The sequence below is a fragment of the Somniosus microcephalus genome, chromosome 2 (genome assembly GCF_052327205.1).
Source record: "Somniosus microcephalus isolate GS21.2 chromosome 2, FLI_Smic_1.0, whole genome shotgun sequence".
NCBI lineage: Eukaryota > Metazoa > Chordata > Chondrichthyes > Squaliformes > Somniosidae > Somniosus > Somniosus microcephalus.
The window spans coordinates 385,847,119-385,861,586 of NC_140988.1; positions in this window are offsets into that span (position 1 = coordinate 385,847,119).

A 14,468-nucleotide genomic window follows, 5' to 3' on the forward strand; every position below is an offset into this window, starting at 1 on the left:
ACAGTACATCAGGGCTACACTCTGGCCAAGCTATTCCACCATGGCAGGCAGTGCACAGTACATCAGGGCTACACTCTGGCCAAGCTATTCCACCATGGCAGGCAGTGCACAGTACATCAGGGCTACACTCTGGCCAAGCTATTCCACCATGGGAGGCAGTGCACAGTACATCAGGGCTACACTCTGGCCAAGCTATTCCAGCATGTGAGGCAGTGCACAGTACATCAGGGCTACACTCTGGCCAAGCTATTCCACCATGGGAGGCAGCGCACTGTACATCAGGGCTACACTCTGGCCAAGCTATTCCACCATGGCAGGCAGTGCACAGTACATCAGGGCTACACTCTGGCCAAGCTATTCCACCATGGGAGGCAGTGCACAGTACATCAGGGCTACACTCTGGCCAAGCTATTCCACCATGGGAGGCAGTGCACAGTATATCAGGGCTACACTCTGGGCAAGCTATTCCATCATGGGAGGCAGTGCACACTACATCAGGGCTACACTCCGTACTTACAGCCCGTCCTTTCTCTTGCAGTCTAAAGTTGCCTATAATCGCCAGGCCCGTGCCAGGACCAGGGGAGGCCGCGCCAAGCTGCAGAAGCTCACTCGCCTGGAGGAGCACGTGAGTGGGCTCATGGGAGCCCGGCTGATCGTGCCCACAGCGTGCGGAGTAGCCGACCCTCCACTGCCCGGCAATGGTAAGGACCTCGCCTTTTGGCCCTCTCGCGTCGCACTTGCGCATCCGAGCTACTTCCTTTGCCACTGTCCCACCAATGCGCTGAATGCCACCTGTCCTGACTCCCTCGCTGACGCCGTCTCCTCACTCTGAAGCTACTCTTGTGCATTCCTGCTTTCAGCTGGTGACGACCAGGTCCGTGAAGCTGCCAGTGACAGCCCCTCCGAGCAGGAGGAGGAGGAGGAGGAGGAGGAGGAGGAGCAAGAGCAAGCCGGACCATCAGGGGAACACTCAGGTCCCGCAGGAGAGGACGAAATGATTGACACGTCCTCACTGGACGAGTGCCTGGACCAACTGTCGCAGGGGATTGCAGCTTCTGGGACCAGTGGCGTCCAGCCACCCAGGAGCCCTGCGCGTGGGCCGCGGCCTTCCCCCCAAAGGGGGGAAGGATCAGAGGGGAGTGCAGTTGATTGGGACACTCGCCGCCACCAACGTGGCAAGGTTCCCCTAGTTCGGTCCCCTGCTCCCCAGCGGTAGAGTCCCGACTCCAGTCCGGACACCTTCACCTCGGAGGAGGCGCGGAAGCTGGACAAGATGGCCGAGGATTCGGACCGGCGCCACACGGAGCTCATGCGCGTGGTGGGGCGCATGCCTGAGGCCATCGAGTCGCTGGCGACCAGTGTGCGCGAGTTCGGGGCATCAACTGCCGCGAGTGGCCGCATGCTCACTGATGCCATCAAGTCCCTGGCGGGTGTGATGCGGGCGCACACCAGGACAACAGGGGCACTCACTGCTGCCACACGCGCTGTCTCAGGCAGGCATCGCCAGGGCACCCGCCGCGCTGCAGCATCCCAGCGAGCCGCCCCTCGGCTGATTGTTGCGGATCCTGCAGTGTGGGCCCGGCCGAGTGCCAGCGCGCCACAGCACCAGCCAGCGCATCCCAGACGCCAGCTTGCCCACATTGCGCCATCCGTCGCCGCCACTCCCCCACTGGGGCGTCAAGGGCAAGCGGCTGGAGCTGATGTTGGCCAGGCTCAGGTGCGCCACTCAGCAGCCGGCCCCTCGAGGTCCAAAGGCCGTGTAGGCCGCCCCCCAAGGGCATCTGGCGGAAGGACATCTGAGCCTCAGGCGCCTTCCCCCAGCCTTGCAGCAGCCACTGGGCAGAGCTTGCGAAGGAGCAGCAGGCCGGGCAGGGGAGGCAAAAGGCTGGACAAGGTCTCGCCCTCGCGGGCCACTCAGTAGAGGGTGTGGCCAGCTTTCGTTTTATATGGCGGTGGCCATCTTTCTTTTGCCCATGGTTGTTTGGTTCGTGGGCTTATTTTTTGCGTTAAGGCCGAGGTTGAGGCCAGGTTTGTACAAATGTGGAGTTACTCCTGCCCAGTTTGTGGGAGTGAGTCGTTTGTTGGGCTTTTTGTGGGGCCCGTTGATTGTTTTTGGGGATTCATGTGGGAAGGGGTTTTCATTTTTGTGTAATAAATAATTATCTTTATTCATAGAGTCTCCATGGTTGTTCTTGTTAGTGTTTGTTGGCTTCGCCGGCTGAGGGCTTGCGGAGCGGCTGCATTCATCTTCCCTCATGGCCCCAAGGCATTCCCTGACAGGGGGCTTAGAAGTACCGTGTAATAAGGTGGCGTCGCGCGGCCCTTGGCCCTTGTCGCTCCCTCCTGGGAACGTACTCCTGCTCCTCCTCCTCCTCCTCCTCATGCTCCTCCTGCTCCTCCTCCTGAGGTGCTGCCCCAACGTCAGGTGGCAGTGCCTGAGTCCTGCGGATAGCCAGGTTGTGTAGCATGCAGCAAACTACCACAAATTGGGATACCCGGTCCGGCGAATACTGCAGAACTCCTCCGGAGCGATCAAGGCAGCGGAACCGCTGCTTGAGGACCCCAATAGTTTGCTCGATGATGTTGCGGGTGGTTTGATGGCTCTCGTTGTAGGCCTCTTCAGCAGCGGTCCTGGGCGCGCGGAGCGGGGTCATGAGCCAGGTACACAAAGGATAGCCTTTGTCCCCGAGTAGCCATCCTCTTGGGGGAGGCTGTGCCTCGAACATGTCATGCACAGTACTCTGCCGCAGGATAAACGCATCGTGGCTGCTGCCTGGAAAGCTGGCATTGACAGCCATGATGCGCTGCTTGTGGTCACACACCAGCTGCACATTCAGAGAATGGTAGCCCTTCCTGTTGCGAAACTGCTCGCCATGCTCCAGAGGGGCCCGCAAAGCCACATGCGTACAGTCAATGGCGCCCTGCACCAAGGGGAAGTCCCCGAGTCTTGCAAATCCCAAGGCGCGCTGATGCTGGCTCTCCAGGGCCATGGGGAAGGAGATGAATTGGCTTCTCCTTCTGAACAGTGCTTCGGTCACCTGGCGGATGCAGCGATGTGCGCCGTACTGGGAGATGTTAGCTATGTCCCCAGCAGCGGATTGGAAGGAGCCGGTGGCATAGAAGTTCAATGCCACCGTCACCTTCACTTCCACCGACAGAGACGTCCTGCACCTGAGCTTTGGACGCAGATCTCTGCGAAGCAGGTGGCAGATCTCTGCAACCACCTCCTTTCGGAATCGGAGCCTTCTAACACATCACGCGTCAGTCATGTTGAGGTAGGAGCGCTGCTGGCGGTATAGCCTGACTGGGTAAGGCCTACGTGGCCGACGCCTGTAGCCCCCTCTGCCTCTAGCCAAGGCTGCCCCTCTCACAATGCGTCTGCGAGCCCTACGGACATGGCGCTGCAGCTCCGCGTTGGCACCCCATGGAACCCCCATCAAATCCTGGCAAACAGTCAAATTTCCAAAAGGCCACTTGCAGCGCTCTGGCCTGAGTCCAAAAATACCTGAGCTGTTGCTGCTTGAAACCAGTTAGCTATCCTCCTTGTTGTGTGTCCAGAAATGCGTTGCACAAGAGTGTTTGCTGCAAAATGGCTGGCCTTTATACTGGAGGGTACGTCCCCTTTAATTTGCGCCCCCCCCGGGGCCCGCGCTGGCTGTGTTGCGTTCCTTTTTTCAAACGCTCCGGACACCAGCTGCACAATGGGGCGGCCCGACTGAAGTTTGGATTCGGGGCGCGGAAAGGGCGTTGCACGAGGATGTGACGTCATTTTCTGCGCGCGCAGCCGGGCGGGCGCTAAACTTTGCGCCGGCGCTAAGGGTCAACTTAATTTGGGGCGAGGCGCAAACTGCGCTGCGCCCGGGCGCTACACGCATAGCGCCCGAAATTCACTTCTCTTAAGGCGCTAACTGCTGGCGCAACCAACTGAATTTCTAGGCCCATGTGCCTTAACTTTACATGCTAATCTCTTATGCGGGACCTTATCGAAAGCCTTCTGAAAGTCCAAATATACCACATCCACTGGTTCTCCCTTATCTATTTTACCAGTTACATCCTGAAAAAATTCCAGTAGATTAGTCAAGCACGATTTACCTTTTGTAAATCCATGTTGACTTTGTCCGATCCTGTCAATGTTTTCCAAGTGCTCTGCTATTACATCTTTTATAATGGACTCTAGCATTTTCCCCACTACCGATGTCAGGCTTACCGGTCTGTAATTCCCCGTTTTCTCTCTACCACCTTTTTTGAATAGTGAGGTAACATTAGCTACCCTCCAATCCATGGGTACTGTTCCAGATTCCATCGAATGTTGGAAGATGATCAGCAATGCATCTACTATTTCTAGGGCACTTCCTTAAGTACCCTAGGATGTAGATTATCAGGCCCTGGGGATTTATCGGATTTCAATCCCGTCAATTTCCCTAATGCCATTTCCCTACAAATACTGATTTCTTTCAGTTCCTCCCTTTCATCAGACCCTATGTTCCCCGACATCTCTGGGAGGTTATTTGTGTCCTCCTTTGTGAAGACAGATCCAAAATATGTATTTAATTGGGATGCCATTTCTTTGTTCCCCATTATAAATCCCCCTGATTCTGACTGCAAGGGACCTACGCTTGACTTCACCAATCTTTTTCTCTTCACGTATCTATAAAAGATTTTAAGTCAGTTTTTATGTTCCCTGCAAGCTTACTCACATATTCTATTTTCCCCTTCTTAATTAATCACTTTGTCCTCCTTTGTTGAATCCGAAACTGCTCCCAATCCTCAGGTTTACTGCTTTTTCTGGCCAACTGATATGTCCTCTCCTTGGATCTTATGCTATCCCTAATTTCCCTTGTTACCCACGGTTGAGCCATCTTTCTTGTTTTATTTTTATGCCAAACTGGGATGAACAAATTCTGTAGTTCATCCATGCAGTCTTTGAATGTTTGCCATTGCCTATCCAACGTCAACCCTTTGAGTGACATTACCCAATCAATCCAACTCAACTCGCACCTCAGACCATCGTAGTTTCCTTTATTTAAATTCAGGACCCTAGTCTCTGAGTCAACTACTTCATTCTCCAACTGAATGAAGAATTCTATCATATTATGATCGCTCCGACCCAAGGGGCCTCGTACAACAAGATTGCTAATTAATCCTTTCTCATTACATAGGAGATTAGAGCTGAATGCAATAAGGGCACAGTCGTTATCATGGGTGATTTTAATCTACATATAGATTGGGCTAACCAAATTAGTAACAATACTGTGGAGGAGGAATTCCTGGAGTGTATATGGGATGGTTTCCTGGGCCAATATGTCGAGGAACCAACTAGAGATCAGGCCATCTTAGACTGGGTATTATGTAATGAGAAAGGAATAATTAACAATCTTGTTGTGCGAGGCCCCTTGGGGCGTAGCGATCATAATATGATAGAATTCTTCATTAAGATGGAGAGTGAAGTATTGACTCAGAGACTAGGTACCTGAATTTAAATAAAGGAATCTACGATGGTATGAGGCGCGAGTTGGGTAGGATTAATTGGGGAATGTTACTCAAAGGGTTGACGGTGGATAGGCAATGACAAACATTTAAAGATCGCATGGAGGAACTACAGATTTTGTTCATCCCAGTTTGGCATTAAAATAAAACAAGAAAGATGACTCAACCGTGATGCATTGCTGGACATCTTCCAAAATTCTATAGACTCTGGGACAGTTCCCATGGATTGGAGGGTAGCTAATGTTACGCCACTATAAAAAAATGTGGTAAAGAGAAAACGGGGAATTATAGACCGGTAAGCCTGACATCGGTAGTGGGGAAAATGTTAGAGTCCATTATAAAAGATGTAATAGCAGAGCACTTGGAAAACAGTGACAGGATCGGACAAAGTCAACATGGATTTACAAAAGCTAAATCGTGCTTGACTAATCTACTGGAATTTTTTGAGCATGTCACTGGTAAAATAGATAAGGGAGAGCCAGTGGATGTGGTGTATTTGGACTTTCAGAAGGCTTTCGATAAGGTCCCGCATAAGAGATTAGCGTGTAAAGTTAAGGCACATGGGATTGGGGGCAAGGTATTGACTTGGATAGAGAACTGGTTGGCAGACAGAAAGCAAAGAGTTGGAATAAACGATTCTTTTTCCGAGTGGCAGGCAGTGACTAGTGGGGTACCGCAGGGATCGGTCCTTGGACCCCAGCTGTTCACAATATATATTAATGATCTAGACGAGGGAACTAGATGTAATATCTCCAAGTTTGCAGACAAAGCTGGGTGGGCGTGTGTGCTGTGAGGAGGATGCCGAGAAACTCCAGGCTGATTTGGACAGGTTGGGTGATTGGGCAGATGCACGGCAGATGCAGTATAATGTGGATAAATGCGAGGTTATCCACTTTGGTGGCAAAAACAGGAAGGCAGATTATTATCTGAACGGCAATAGATTGGGAGAAGGGGAAGTGCAACGACACCTGGGTGTCCTTGTGCACCAGTCGCTGAAGGTAAGCATGCAGGTGCAGCAGGCAGTTAAGAAGGCAAATGGTATGTTGGCCTTCGTAGCGAGAGGGTTCGAGTGCAGGAACAAGGATGTCTTGCTGCAGTTGTACAGGGCCTTGGTGAGACCACACCTTTAGTATTGTGTGCAGTTTTGGTCGCCTTATCTGAGGAAGGATGTTCTTGCCATGGAGGGAGTGCAGCGAAGATTCACCACTGATACCTGGGATGGCAGGTATGACGTATGAGGAGAGATTGGGTTGATTGGGCTTATACTCGCTGGAGTTTAGAAGAATGAGAGGGGATCTCATTGAAACTTATAAAATTCTAACAGGACTAGACAGACCAGATGCAGGAAGGATGTTCCCGATGGCGGGGGAGTCCCGAACCAGGGGTCACAGTCTAAGGATAAGGGGTAAGCCATTTAGGACAGAGATGAGGAGGAATTTCTTCACCCAGAGAGTGGTGAATCTCTGGAATTCTCTACCACAGAAGGCAGTTGAGGCCAATTCATTAAATATATTCAAGAAGGAGTTAAATATCTTTCTTAAGGCTAAAGGGATCAAGGGATATGGGGAGAAAGCAGGGACAGGGTACTGAATTTGGATGATCAGCCATGATCTCATTGAATGGCGGAGCAGGCTCGAGGGGCCGAATGGCCTACTCCTGCTCCTATCTTCTATGTTTCTATGTTTCATTCAGCCCCTCGAGCCTGCTCCGCCATTCACTGAGATCATGGCTGATCTGCGACCTAACACCATCTACCCACTTTGCCCCATTTCCCTTTATACCTTTGGTTAACAGAAAGATAATCTCTGATTTAAAATTAACAATTGATCGAGCATCAATTTCCGTTTGCGGAAGAGAGTTCCAAACTTTTACCACCGTTTGTGTGTAGAAGTGTTTCCTAACTTCACTCTTGAAATTGTGAGATTAAGACAAGAGTCCACTAGTAATTGGGAAACTTAGGACTGGTAGTACGAAGATCTTCACATAAGAGTGAACAACACATGGGATGAAGACCCAGATCGGGGAGTGGAGGCAAAATCAGTGAAATTATTGAAGTGACAATGGAATGCTGCGAGCGGGGGACATTAAAGTTTCTGCATGGATCCATAACTCATCCATAACTATCTTGTGATCTTGTAACCCCCAGTGAAAGAGAGTCACTCTTTTCAAAACCCCGTTTCAGGAACTTTCCCTCATCCAAATCCCCCCATCTGGTCTGTGTGGTGAGTCCTCACGTACAGCACAGCCCAGTTTAAAGCAAAGTCATCGCTCACGATATTCACCCGCAATGGACCAGGTACATAAAGATTTAATGATCATTAGTTAATGTTAACTCACCAAAAAAAAAAATATATACTCTAGTATATATTAGGGAACTCATGACAGCCACCTGTCTTGCGGTTGCTGAATCCTACATAATAGACAAACTATGCTGCAGTTGTACAGGGCCTTGGTGAGACCACACCTTGAGTATTGTGTGCAGCTTTGGTCGCCTTATCTGAGGTGAAGGTGCTCCCACAGTGGCATTAGGGAGGAAGTTCCAGGATTTAGACCCAGCGACGGTGAAGGAACGGCCGATGTATTTCTAAGACAGGATGGTGTGTGACCTCCCCACAGCCTCGGGCCCCAGGCCCCTCCCCACAGCCTCGGGCCCAGGCCCCTCCCCACAGCCTGGGGCCCCAGGCCCCTCCCCACAGCCTCGGGCCCCAGGCCCCTCCCCACGGCCTCGGGGCCCAGGCCCCTCCCCACGGCCTCGGGGCCCAGGCCCGTGCCCTCCCCACAGCCTCGGGGCCCGTCCCCTCCCCACAGCCTCGGGCCCAGGACCGTCCCCTCCCCACAGCCTCGGGCCCGTCCCCACCCCACAGCCTCGGGCCCACCCCCTCCCCACAGCCTCGGGCCCGTCCCCTCCCCACAGCCTTGGGGCCCAGGCCCCTCCCCACAGCCTTGGGGCCCAGGCCCCTCCCCACAGCCTCGGGGCCCAGGCCCCTCCCCACAGCCTCGGGCCCGTCCCCTCCCCACTGCCTCGGGCCCGTCCCCTCCCCACGGCCTCGGGCCCGTCCCCTCCCCACAGCCTCGGGGCCCGTCCCCTCCCCACGGACTCGGGGGCCGTCCCCTCCCCACGGACTCGGGCCCGTCCCCTCCCCACGGACTCGGGCCCGTCCCCTCCCCACGGCTTCGGGGCCCAGGCCCGTCCCCTCCCCACAGCCTCGGGCCCGTCCCCTCCCCATGGCCTCGGGGCTGTGGTAAACCACTGTATTGTATATTGCCACCTCTGGGTGGCGCTGTGTATGGAGGCATGCCTCAGCTGACTCCACCCACCACTGTGTGGGTTTCGTTCAGACTTGTTCAGTCACTCACGAAGAAGCATGGTCTCTTCTTAGCTAATAAAAGCCTTATTCATCTCTTCTTTCGACTCATCATCTCTTCTTCGACTCATCACCTTTTATGAAGTAATTGATAAGCGTATCAATTTTATTAGCTAAAAGTGAAATGGCGACACCTGAGGAGCAACAACAGCAACGGATACAGCAGACATTGCTGAGAGCCCTCAGACCACCACGCCTGGACCTCGACCCTCAAGAGGTGGGTGCATCAGCCAAGTTTGAACACTGGCTGAGCTGCTTTGAATCCTTCCTCGCAATCTCACAGGTTACAGAGGAGGATCACAAACTGAAAATTTTGACCGCCCAGGTGAGCCATCAAGTATATATGCTAATCCGGGACTCTAATACGTACGTGGCGGCCCTCGAGCTACTAAAAGGGCAATATACGCGCCCAGTGAACACAATTTACGCCCGACACCTCTTGGGATCCCGCAGGCAGCAACCGGGAGAATCGGTAGGGGCATTTGCACGGGCGCTACTGGCACTCTGCAGAGACTGCGATTGTAAAGCGGTAACGGCTGTGGAGCACGCGCAGGGACTCGCCTGTGATGCCTTCGTCAGGGGCCTCCAGTCAGACCACACCCGGCAGAGACTGCTAGAAAGCAAGGAACCCGACCTGAAGACGGCCATTGCCCTTGCGCTCTCGTTAGAGGAGGCCCACCGAAACCTCGAGACATACCCCCGTAACGGCGCCGAGACATGGCAATCGAAACCGTGGGACACGGGACCGCCGCCCCCGGCACCAACCGCTGCAGCGACCCAACCGAGACAGCAGCCTCCGGTAAGAACTGCTTCGATGCCCAGTAACCAGGCCCAAAAATGCTATTTCTGTGGCCAGTTAAAACATCCCAGAGCGCACTGCCCAGCTAAGACAGCTACCTGCTCGGGCTGCGGGAAGAAAGGCCATTACGCTAACGCCTGCAAGGGGAAGCCAGCCAGCAGCGCAGCGTGCGGGCCGTGGGAGCAGCCATCTTATCCGCCATTTTGTGTACCCCCGGCCGCATGGCATCCGCCGCCATCGTATCCAACGCACTCAACCGCCATTTCGTCACCGGAACCGACCACCGTCTCGGCGGATGACTATAGTGACTCACTAAGCCACATACTGGCCTCCGTGACGCTGGATCAAGGCCACCCTCACCATCTATCCAGCTCCATGATGGATATCGCGGTAAACGGCCGCGCCACCAGTTGCCTGATCGACAGCGGGAGCACAGAGAGTTTCGTCCACCCCGACACGGTACGTAGCCACTCCCTCACGATTCTGCCAACGCACCATCGCATTTCTATGGCGTCCAAGTCCCAGTCAATGGACATCAGCGGCTACTGTGTGGTGACCCTGTCAGTAGGGGGCACTGAATATCAAAAATTTAAACTGCTAGTCCTGCCCCGTCTTTGCGCTGCCGTCCTGCTAGGGTTGGATTTTCAGTGCCACCTTAAGAGTGTCACACTAGCATACGGTGGACCCCTCCCCCCACTCACAGTCTGCAACCAACAACTTTTAAATCGCCCGCTGCAAACCACCTGCAGCCTTTCCACATTAAAAGTCCCCCCCCCTCCCCTGTTCGCTAACCTCACCCGCGACTGTAAACCCATCGCTACCAAAAGCAGGCGGTACAGTGCCGGGGACAGAGCTTTTATCAGCTCTGAGGTGGAGCGGCTCTTGAAGGAGGGCATTATCGAAGGTAGCACTAGCCCCTGGCGAGCCCAGGTTGTAGTCGTTAAAACCACTGCAAAACGCCGCATGGTAATCGACTACAGCCAAACCATAAACCGGTACACCCAGCTGGACGCGTACCCCCTCCCTCGCATATCTGATATGGTCAATCAGATTGCGCAATACAAAGTATTCTCCACCATTGACCTTAAGTCAGCGTACCACCAGCTGCCCATCCGCCATGAGGACCGCCAGTATACTGCCTTCGAGGCAAACGGCCGCCTCTACCACTTCCTTAGGGTCCCCTTCGGCGTCACCAACGGGGTTTCGGTCTTCCAAAGGGAGATGGACCGAATGGTTGACCAGAACGCGCTGCGGGCAACCTTCCCCTATTTGGATAACGTCACCATCTGCGGCCACGACCAGCAGGACCACGACGTTAATCTAGCAAATTTCCTCCGTACGGCCCAACGGCTGAACCTAACGTACAATAAGGAAAAATGTATGTTTCACACCAAGCGCCTGGCCATCCTCGGCTGCGTGGTGGAGAACGGAGTCATCGGGCCCGACCCCGACAGAATGCGCCCCCTAATGGAGCTACCCCTTCCCCACTGCCAAAAAGCACTGAAGAGATGCCTGGGGTTTTTCTCCTACTACGCCCAGTGGGTGCCCCTCTATGCAGACAAAGCCAGGCCCCTCATCAAAGCCACCTCCTTCCCCCTGACACCAGAGGCGTGTGCAGCCTTCACTCTTATCAAGAACGATATCGCGAAGGCCGCAATGCACGCGGTGGATGAGTCCATCCCCTTCCAAGTGGAGAGCGATGCCTCCGACTTCGCCCTAGCCGCGACCCTTAACCAGGCGGGCAGACCCGTGGCCTTTTTCTCAAGGACCCTCCAGGGCCCCGAGACGAGACACTCCTCCGTCGAAAAGGAGGCCCAGGCTATTGTAGAAGCGGTGCGTCACTGGAGGCATTACCTGGCCGGGAAACGATTTACCCTGCTCACTGACCAGCGTTCAGTAGCTTTTATGTTTAATAATAAGCAGAGGGGTAAAATCAAGAACGACAAGATCTTGAGGTGGAGAATCGAACTCTCCACCTACAATTATGATATCTTGTATCGGCCAGGGAAACTCAATGAGCCCCCAGATGCCCTATCACGTGGTACATGCGCCAACGCGCAGAGTGATAGGCTGCAGTCCCTCCACAATGACCTCTGCCACCCGGGGGTCACCAGGTTTTTCCATTTTATCAAATCCCGTAACCTGCCCTACTCCATCGAGGAGGTCAGGACCATGACCAAGAGCTGCCAAATCTGCGCCGAGTGCAAACCGCACTTCTATAGGCCGGACAGAGCAAGCCTGATCAAGGCCACCCGCCCCTTCGAACGCCTGAGCGTCGATTTTAAAGGGCCCCTCCCCTCCGCTGACCGCAATGTGTACTTCCTCAACATAGTTGATGAGTACTCCCGTTTCCCCTTTGCCATCCCTTGCCCAGACATGACCAGTACCACGGTCATCAAGTGTCTGAATGACATCTTCGCTCTGTTCGGGTTCCCCAGCTATATACATAGCGACAGGGGCTCATCGTTCATGAGCGACGAACTTCGGCAGTACCTGCTAACAAGAGGTATCGCCACGAGCAGGACCACCAGTTACAACCCCCGGGGGAACGGCCAGGTGGAAAGGGAGAACGCGACGGTTTGGAAGGCAGTCCTCTTAGCACTAAAATCTAAGGGCCTTCCGACCTCCCGCTGGCAGGAGGTCCTCCCTGCAGCGCTCCACTCCATTCGGTCACTGCTTTGTACTGCCACTAATGCGACCCCTCATGAGAAAATGTTCGTTTTCCCCCGGAAGTCTACATCGGGAACCTCGCTACCGGCATGGTTGACTTCTCCTGGGCCCGTCCTACTGCGGAGGCACGTGAGGATGCATAAAACGGACCCCCTGGTCGAGCGGGTGCACCTCCTACACGCCAACCCCCAGTATGCCTGGGTGACATACCCAGACGGGCGGGAGGACACGGTCTCCATACGAGATCTCGCACCCTCGGGTACCCCTGAATTACCACCGTTATCCCCCTTACCACCGTTATCCCCCTTACCACTGTTATCCCCCACCACCCCTCCCAACCCAACCCTTGCAGACGGCATGCCAAAGCCCCAGGAATCTTCGCCAACCACCCAGACACCAGACCCGACGTCGGATGCTGTAACACCACCGCCGCCACCACGACGATCAGGACGTCAGACAAGGCCTCCTGATAGACTTAACTTGTAGTACCCTTCACCCCGCCGGACTTCACATTAAACAAGGGGTGAATGTGGTAAACCACTGTATTGTATATTGCCACCTCTGGGTGGCGCTGTGTATGGAGGCATGCCTCAGCTGACTCCACCCACCACTGTGTGGGTTTCGTTCAGACTTGTTCAGTCACTCACGAAGAAGCATGGTCTCTTCTTAGCTAATAAAAGCCTTATTCATCTCTTCTTTCGACTCATCATCTCTTCTTCGACTCATCACCTTTTATGAAGTAATTGATAAGCGTATCAGGGGCCCAGGCCTGTCCCCTCCCCACAGCCTCGGGCCCGTCCCCTCCCCACAGCCTCGGGGACCGTCCCCTCCCCACAGCCTCGGGCCCGTCCCCACCCCACAGCCTTGGGCCCGTCCCCTCCCCACAGCCTCGGGGCCCAGGCCCCTCCCCACAGCCTCGGGGCGCAGGCCCCTCCCCACAGCCTCAGGACCCAGGCCCCTCCCCACAGCCTCGGGCCCCAGGCCCCTCCCCACAGCCTCGGGCCCCAGGCCCCTCCCCACAGCCTCGGGCCCCAGGCCCCTCCCCACGGCCTCGGGCCCCAGGCCCCTCCCCACGGCCTCGGGCCCCAGGCCACTCCCCACGGCCTCGGGGCCCAGGCCCCTCCCCACGGCCTCGGGGCCCAGGCCCGTGCCCTCCCCACAGCCTCGGGGCCCGTCCCCTCCCCACAGCCTCGGGCCCAGGACCGTCCCCTCCCCACAGCCTCGGGCCCGTCCCCACCCCACAGCCTCGGGCCCGTCCCCTCCCCACAGCCTCGGGCCCGTCCCCTCCCCACAGCCTTGGGGCCCACGCCCCTCCCCACAGCCTCGGGGCCCAGGCCCCTCCCCACAGCCTCGGGGCCCGTCACCTCCCCACAGCCTCGGGGCGCAGGCCCCTCCCCACAGCCTTGGGACCCAGGCCCCTCCCCACAGCCTCGGGCCCAGGCCCCTCCCCACAGCCTCGGGCCCAGGCCCCTCCCCACAGCCTCGGGCCCGTCCCCACCCCACAGCCTCGGGCCCCAGGCCCCTCCCCACAGCCTCGGGCCCGTCCCCTCCCCACAGCCTTGGGGCCCAGGCCCCTCCCAACAGCCTTGGGGCCCAGGCCCCTCCCCACAGCCTCGAGGCCCAGGCCCCTCCCCACAGCCTCAGGGCCCGTCACCTCCCCACAGCCTCGGGGCCCAAGCCCCTCCCCACAGCCTCGGGACCCAGGCCCCTCCCCACAGCCTCGGGGCCCAGGCCCCTCCCCACAGCCTCGGGCCCGTCCCCTCCCCACAGCCTCGGGGCCCGGGCTCCTCCCCACAGCCTCGGGCCCGTCCCCTCCCCACAGCCTCGGGGCCCGTCGCTTCGCCACAGTCTCAGGCTGAGATCCTGGACGGGCAGTAAATGGCGGCCTCACCAACATGCCGAGAAGATTTTTTTAAAGTCCAATTTCATTCATTGTGTGTAAAGCACCTCAAGACGTTTCTGTGACTCGAGGCATGGTTTTCACATGCGGGCGAGACCAGAACCATGGAGTCTTTAAATAGGTGCAAGAAAGATCTACAGGGATCATACCAGAGCTGAGAGGTTGTAACTATCAGGAAAGGTTGAACAGGCTGGGGCTCATACTGAGGGGAGACCTGATAGAGGTCTTTAAGATAAAGGGTTCGATG